The sequence below is a fragment of the Hipposideros armiger genome, unplaced genomic scaffold (assembly GCF_001890085.2).
Source record: "Hipposideros armiger isolate ML-2016 unplaced genomic scaffold, ASM189008v1 scaffold_356, whole genome shotgun sequence".
NCBI lineage: Eukaryota > Metazoa > Chordata > Mammalia > Chiroptera > Hipposideridae > Hipposideros > Hipposideros armiger.
Window position 1 is genome coordinate 1285920 of NW_017731706.1, and position 9096 is coordinate 1295015.

A 9096-nucleotide genomic window follows, 5' to 3' on the forward strand; every position below is an offset into this window, starting at 1 on the left:
TAATCTGATCAACAGCAGTTTTACTTCTCAATAAAAACCAAGCTTCGACCCGATTCGGTGGCTCAGTCTGACTCTCTGAAGGCTGAGTCCCTTGGTCTCGCACTTAAATATTACTTCTGTCTCTGTCTCTTTTTATTCAATCTGCGTCTCCCCTCTCGTGTCCCATTTGCCCTTGCCACGCAGGACGTGACAGACAGTGACTTGGGAGGAGTCAGACATATGAGGAGAGGCTGAGTTGTTTGGCTCAGGACAAGGGCTGGAGGAACAGTCATCATTTTCCCTGTGTAGAATCTTCTTTCAGGGCAGCCAGCAGGTAGATGCCATCTTTCCTGTGTTGAGCCTTCCCCTACATGGCCAAATCTGAATCTGCATTGGCCTGGTGAGCTCCACTTGCTCCACCCTGGTGACTACTTGGGACCCTGCCTCACCCAAATTGTGCAATGCTGGAGGCACTTCTGTGGCCAGTAGCAGCCCCGCATGCACTACATTTGTGCTTCAAAAACTCTTGGGGGTCCATGGGCCCCAGATGGGCAGCAGCTGGCCTCAGTGTGCTCTGACTTTTGCTGAGTAGCTCCAGGCTCAGCAGTGGCACCAAATCAGAATCTACATTAATCTGGTGAACACCACTGTTTCCACCTTGGTAACTCCCTGAGACCCCACCTCATCCAAGGCTCTATCAGCAGCTGAGCCTTACAGGAGTTGGCAGGCATCAGCAGGCCTCAGAATTCCCTAGGCTTTTTGAGGAGCCACCCCAGGCCCAGTACTGGTGGCAGCCATTCTCAGTTCACAGAGTGGCCTCTCCCACAGGCCTCCAGGTCCAGAGCAGGCAGTGACCAACAGGCAGTGGATCACTTTGTAGCTCCTACCAGGTAGTCCCCAGCTGGTCACAGACAGTGGCTGACCTGGGCCTGCAACAGAGCCCCTCCCAAAAGGCTCCTGAACCAACATACCCAGAGGGCTTCAGACCACCGAAGAGTACTACCCAATTAGCCCCACAAGCAGCACACCCAAAGGGCGGTCTCACCAGGCACCAGAGCCCACTGAGGTGAATCCTACTTAACAGGATTCCAGCAGCCCATAAGCTGTGAACATGGCCAAAGATCAGAGCAGAAATAAACAAAATAGAGTCTAAAAAATAATACAAAAGATCAATGAAACCAAGAGCTGGTTCTTTGAAAAAATAAACAAAATTTAGAAACTTTTAACCAGACTCATCTAGAAAAAAGAGAGAGAGGATCCAAATAAGTATCAGAAATGAAAGAGGAGAAGTGACAACTGACACCATAGAATACAAAGGATTATAAGACAATATTATGAACAATTATATGCCAAAATAAGGGACAGTCTGGAAGAAATGGATAAGTTCCTAGAAACATACAATCTTCCAAGACTGATTCAAGAAGAAACAGAAAATCTGAACCAATAATAACAAAATTAAATTGGTAATCAAAAAACTCCCAGGAAACAAAAGTCCTGGGTCTTCACAGGTGAATTTTACCAAACATTCAAAGAAGAATGAACATTTATCTTTCTCAAACTATTCCAAAAATTCAAGAGGAGGGAACCCTCCCAAGCTCATTTTATAAAGCCATCATTACCCTGATTCCAAAACAAGAAACAGACATCACAAAAAAAGAAAATTATGGGCTGGTATCCCTGATGAACATAGATGCAAAAATTCTCAACAAAATATTAGCAAACTGAATTCAGCAATACATTAAAAAGATTGTATACCATGATCAAGTGGGATTTATTCCTGAGATGCAAGGTTGGTTCAATACTTGCAAATCAATTAATGTGATACACCACATAAACAAAATGAAAGATAAAAATCATATGATTATATCAATAGATGCAGAAAAAGCATTTGACAATATCCAGTATCCATTTATGATGATAACTCTCAGTGAAATGGAAATAAAGGGAACATAATTAAGGCCATATATGACAAACCCACAGTTAACTTTACACTCAGTAGGGAAAAGCTGAAAACGTTCTCCTTAAGATCAAGAACAAGACAAGGATGACCACTTTCACCACTTTTATTCAACATAGTATTGGAAGGCCTAGCCACGGCAATCAGAAAGGGAAAGAAATAAAAGACATCCAAGTTGGAAAGGAAGAAGTAAAACTGTCATTATTTGCAGAAGACATGATATAATACTATATATACAGAACCCTAAAGATTCCAATGAAAAGCTATTAGAACTGATGAATGACTTCAGTAAAGCAGCAGAATACAAAACTAATATTCAGAGATCAGTTGCATTTTTACACACCAATAATGAACTGTCAGAAAGAGAAATTAAGAAAACAATTCCATTTACAATTGCATTAAAAAAAATTACCTAGGAATAAATTTAACCAAGGAGGGGAAAGACGTGTACTTGGAAAACTATGTCACTAAAGAAAGAAACTGGAGAAGACACAAATAAATGGAAGCACATACTGTGCTCATGGATAGAAAGAATTAACATCGTTAATATGTTCATACTACCCAAAGCAATCTATAAATTCAATGCAATCTCTATCAAAATACCAAAGGCATTTCTTACAGAACTAGAACAAATAATCTTAAAATTTATATGGAACCACAAAAGACCACAAATAGCCATAGCAATCTTGAGAAAGAAGAACAAAATTAGAGGTATCATGCTACCTGATATCAAACTATACTGCAAGGTTATAGTAACCAAAACAGCATGGTATTGGCATAAAAGTAGACACATAGCTCAATGGAACAGAATAGGGAATCCAGAAGTAAACTCACTCCAATATGGTCAGTGGGATAAAGACAGTCTATTCAATAAATTGTGTTGGGAAAACTTGACAGATAACATGCAAAAAAATGAAACTAGACAACCTTCTTACACCATATACAAAAATAAACTCAAAACGAATTAAAGACTTAAATGTAAGACCCAAAACCGTAAAACACCTAGAAAAAAACAAAGGCAATAAACTCTCTGACATTGCTTTTAATAATATTTTTTTCTGATCTATCTCCTTGGGCAAGGGAAACAAACAAAAAAATAAACAAATGGGACTACATCAAACTAAAAAATTTGCACAGCAAAGGAAACCACCACCAAAATGAAAAGGCAGCCAATTGAATGGGAGAAGATATTTGTCAATGATACATTTGATAAAGGGTTAATAACTAAAATTTATAAGGAACTCATACAATTCAACACCAAAAAAACAGATAATCCAGTTAAAAAATGGGCAGAGGACCTGAATAGACATTTCTCCAAAGAGGACATACAGATGGCCAATAGACATATGAAAAGATGTTTAACATCACTAATCATTAGAGAAATACAAATTAAAACCATAACGAGATACCACCTCACTCCTGTCAGAATGGCTATCATCAATAAGTCAACAAACAAGTTTTGAGGATGTGGAGAAAAGGGAACCCTGGTGCACTGTTGGTGGGATTGCAAAATGTTGCAGCCACTATGGAAAACAGTATGGGGGTTCCTCAAAAAATTAAAAATAGAACTACTTTATTACCCAGAAATTCCACTTCTGGATATTTATCCAAAGAAATCCAAGACACTAATTCATAAAGATATATGCACCCCTATGTTCACTGCAGCACTATTTACACTAGCCAAGATATGGAAGCACCCCAAGTGCCCATCAATAAATGATTGGATAAAGAAGAGGCAGTACATATATATCATAGAATATTACTTGGCCATAAAAAAGAATGAAATCTTACCATTTGCAACAACATGGATGGACCTAGAGGGTATTATGCCAACTGAAATAAGTCAGACTGAGAAAGACAAATACCATATGATCTCACCTATATGTGGAATCTAAAGAACAAAATAAGGAACAAATAAAACAGAAACAGGCTCATAGATAAAGAGAACAAACTGATGGTTGCCAGAGGGGAGGGTGGTTTGGAAGCTGGGTGAAAAGGGTGAATGGATTAAGAAATACAAATTGGTAATTACAAAATAGTCACGGAATATAAAGTACAGCATAGAGAATATAGTCAATAATGTTGCAACAACTATGTATACTGGGGGGTGGGTACTAGACTAATCGGGGGATCACTTCATAGATTATATAAATGTCTGACCACTATGCCATACACCTGAAACTAATATAAAATAATATTGACTGTCACTGTAACTGAAAAAAAAATAATTTAAAAAATAAAATAGTTGCTATTTTTTATTACGTATATACTATTTACCGAGCATTTAGGCAAATACTTTAAATTTTATGTCAGTGTTTCCCAAATTTCAGTGTATACTATTTTGTATAATTTGACTCATTTTTACTAATATAGATGTATTTTAAAAGAAAAATTTATGTTGCTATGCAGAAAAATAATATCACTTGCCATAATGGAAACAAAGAAGTAAACCATGTAATACAAACAGTGGCATATTTAATCAATTTACCAAAATGTTTTCTAATGAGGACAAAAATGTTTAAGATCATTCTGGAAATAAAGATATTCAGCTCAACTTTACATAGCTCAAGAAAAAATATATGAGGATCTACATTAATGAGAATGTTTTAGTTTTAATGTAAACTTGCACCAAGAATTCTAATTCATGTGCATTCATAGTTTGAGAGGTGATTACGTATAATTTACTCTTTTGACAGTTCCTAACAAAAGAGGTGTAAGTGATTTTTGTTCAAACAATTTTAATTTAAAGAAGCCATCTGAAAGGATTGTTAAGAACTCATACTTGTGTTGAGTAATTTGGCAATGACTCCCAAAATGATGGGGAAAAAAACCAAAACATTCCTTATTCACTCCAGGTTGCCAATGAGATTAGAAAAATACTTATGAGAATCTTTTTTATTAAGTTGTTTGAGTTATTTTTAGTTTAAAATTCTCTCAACAAGATCTTTGGCTGAGTTCAAAACCAATTTGTTCAACTAACAAAAGGAATCAAGTACACCACAATCAGAGAATGCCCTTTCCGGGATCTAGTTTTATTGTTATTGTGTACACCTTGCCTCCCCTGTGGAATACTAGTGCTTTGTAGGAATAAATTCAAGTTGTTCAGATAAACAAATGCATCTGCAGGTTATGCTAATTTGAAAATTCATCCTATTAAACATATTAAGTCAGAGGATAATGGTTTCTTTCAAAATGACTCTCTCCTCATGATTTGGACGGACACTGGGAAAATGAAAAAGCTTCAATGTGAAACGGTAGCCGTTTGGAGTCACTGATCATCTCTACACAGAATTGAAAAAAAAGTTGAGAATTCAGTTAAAATGGACAACTTTAACAATGCAAACATGGGCTGGCTGAGTGGCTCAGTTGGTTAAGAGCTTGCTCAAAGAGTGCAAGCTCTGAGCAACAGTGGTTTGAGTCCTGGTCTGAGCTGAATTGCTGCTAAGCTGCCAACAGGTGGCAGGATGGCTCAGCTAAAAAGAAAAAAAAAAAAAGAGTCCAACAATGCAAACAACTTTATTAAATACCTAAATACTGCTCTTTATCTTTAGTCATTTGAGGGCTTCTCTGTGTTTCTAACAGTGTATAGATTTTAGATTTTACTTTTGGAGTGATAGCTTAAGTATATGGAACAAGTCCTCTTGGCTTTAACCCTCTCTGGGTTGAAATGTGATCATTGACATAACAGTTCACACCAGTGAACTGGAACCATTGTGTTACACTCTCACACTTGTAAACAATTACGGCAAGAGAGTCAGTTCTTGAAGGTTTAAAATGTATCATGTGTGGTGGGCAGAAACATGATCTTTCAAAGATGTCCACGTGTTAATGCCCAGACCTGTGAATATATTACTTTATATGGATAAAAGGATTTTGCAGATGTGATTAAAGTGAAGGGCCTTAAAATGAGAGATTATCCTGGATTATTTGAGTGGGCCTAGTGTGATCCCATGAGCCCTTAAAAGTTAAGAACCTTTCCCAGCTGTGGTCAGGGAGATATGAGACAAACAAAAAAAGGGTCAGAGATGCAACTTTGTATAGATCTATGAGACTTGACCAAAAGAATTTTTCATTACTGTATTATCAAATTATTACCAAGTAAGATAAAGTAATTAAGCCAATAATAATTACAACCCCCTATTCCTCTGACTTAGTTTAAGAGGAAATAAGCCAATTAAAATCAATGTATGTAATAGCTTTAGAGGAGATGGACCGAAGTGGAAGGTGGAGAGGATTTTTAAAGAAATGATGCCATGACATTTATCTTACTTTCACCCTGTGACCTTGTTGCTCCTCATGGAGGTGAGGAGCTCAGAATAGTCAAGATATGGACCAGAAGGAGCCATTAAAATCCTCAGCTGTCACCAGCCATACCCACCTGAAGTGAAGAATGTCCAGATTACTTGTATGACAGTGTTGAGCTTTGGGACTAAGAGAGAGAGAACAGGGGCAGAGGCAGGCAGGGAAGATGGGAATGGTAGTTGAATCTGTGTCAATTCTTTGTTCACAGTTCCTAACAAATTGGCCTCTTTCCTTTTATAAGGGCTTGGTACCACGCCCCGACACATTTGATACATGTAACCAAATGAGGGAGAATTAAAGTAGGCTGTGTATAATTCTAGCTAATTTAAACTGTTCTGAAGTAAAATTGTATTCTTTCAATAGTCAGAAATAGCAATAAACGTTTCCAGTGAAAAAACAGAGTAAATGGGGATGAAGAAATAGAAATGGTTGCTATGAAAAGAAAAGTTTATTACCCCACCTCCCTTAGGATTTAAGAAATGTGAGCATATTTATTTGCAAAGAAGCCAGTGGAAAGGGAGTAATTGAAGACATAAGAAAAAGGGTATATTTGAAAAACCACGTGTCTGAGAAGACAGGGAAATGGAGCCCAACCATGTGAGGTGGGATTAACCCTAGATGGAGGAGGACCAACTCTTTCAGAGAGGGCAGGAGCAAAGAAGACCTGTGTGGGTGCAGATACAAACCATTCTGTGGGTCAGGGATGGAGAACTCATATTCCTGCCTGAGAGACTCCATTTTCTCTGTGAATGAGTACAATGTTCTAGCTGAGAGCACAGATGGTGAGAATGGCTAGAAGACATTGTCTTCTAGCTCTAGGAGAGCCCTGAGGGTAGAGGTGGAAGGAGCTGAGTAGGAACAAGAAGTAGAATGGCTGAGTTGGGCTCACAATTCAGCTGAGATGGTAATCATAGATGTCAGTTGTGTATACATCAGTCAGGACAAGAAACTGTTCCATTCCAACAGCCTCACACTTCTGAGGAGTGTGACAACTGTAGACATTTTATGGAAATTATGAGACTTTGATATACAATAGTCACGATGTCCTTGAAATTGTTGCTGATTTATTTAGTGCTCTTCGGAGCCTTTTGAAACCTCCTTGATGGGCGTCACCAAAGTTTGACAATACAACAGTGGGCTGCAACCATAAAGATGGTTGAAGAACTAAGATGCTAGCATGGTAGAAGTGATGCTTACAGGAAATCTTCCAGGATAATGTCTAGAGTTGGAGAGGAGATGATCAGTAGTCTCTGAATGAGGGAAGGAAGATGGTGCAGCTAGTCAGACATTATGGGTCTCAACAGATGGTGATTTTTATATATATATATAGTTGTAATTAGGGCTGGGAGATGTGTTTTGCTTGCTGGCCCCTTGATATGAGGAATGGAGGAAGAGAATAAATATTTATTTAATTGTTAGTGAATCAGAGAGAAAAGAATGCTATTTGTATTATATTAATATAGCCACTCCAGCTTTCTTTCAGTTAGTTTTTGCTTGGTATGTCTTTATTTTTTTTATGTTTAACCTACCTGTGCCTTTATATTTAAAGTCAGGTTTGTATGGACACAATATTGTTGGGTCTTGATTATTATTATTATTATTATTATTTTAAAGATTTTTATTGGGGAGTTGGGGGGATGGGAAAAGTGCTGGGGTATTGGGGGAAGGGGAACAGACAAGTTGCTGTCGTTTTGTTCTTCAGTCTAGTTGTGGAGGACGTTGCTTCACTGGCCCTAGTTGGCACCATCATTGCGCTCTTCCCGCGCAAGGCAGATCCGTCACTGGCTTCTGGACGGCAGCTCACGTTGGCTGCGGGCTACACACGGTAACCCATGGTAACCCACTGCCACAGGGGCTGCAGCCTGTGCCGTCGCCAGCGACTCACGGCAGCCCAGCTCCAGGTTGAGCTGTTGTTCAGCATCTTAGCTGTGGAGGGTAGTGTTACTGGCCCTCATATGTGGGATCCGAACCGGGGCCCTCTGTCGTCCCAAGCCGGTTCTTAACCATCGCGCCACTCGGCTGGCCCTGGGTCTTGATTATTTTATCCAATGTGATAATCTCTGCATTTGTAACAAGTTCCAGGGTCCATCATAGGCACATCTGGCTGGTGAAGAGCCACTTGGTGGGTAGCACAGAGGAAGGACTGGAGATGCTGAGCACGCTTCAGAGAGAAAATGATAAAATTTTCCCTTTATGATCCTGATAGGGTCGGCCCTGGGTTAGGGGATGTGATGGGGTCATGTCAACATGTGTCCATGGCTCAAGAGTCTAAGGGGCATATGGCGGTTCCTCAAAATATTAAAGATAGAGGGGCAGCTGGTTAGCTCAGTTGGTTAGGGCGGGTGCAGTGCTCATAACACCAAGGTTGCCAGTTTGATCCCCATGTGGGTCAGTGAGATCCACTCTCCACAACTAAATTGAAACAACTACTTGACTTGGAGCTGATGGGTCCTGGAAAAACACATGGTTCCCCAGTTAAAAAAAAAAAAAGTTAAACATAGAATGACCATTTGATCCAGCGACTCCACTTCTGGAGATATACTGAAAGCAGGGACTCAAACAGACACTTGTATGCCAATGTTCACAGCAGCATTATTCACAATAGCTAAAAGGTGGAAAAAACGCAATGCCCATCAATGGATAAATAAATAAATAAAATATTTATGTGTACTCATACAATGGACGGTTATTCAGGCTTAAAAAGGAATGAAGTTCTGATACATGCTATATAACACAAACGAATTTGAGGACATTATACTAAATGAAATAAACCGAATACAAAAGGACAAATATTTTATAATTCCTCTTATATAATGCTTTGAACTTAATTGTGTCCTCCCAAAATTTACATGTTGAAG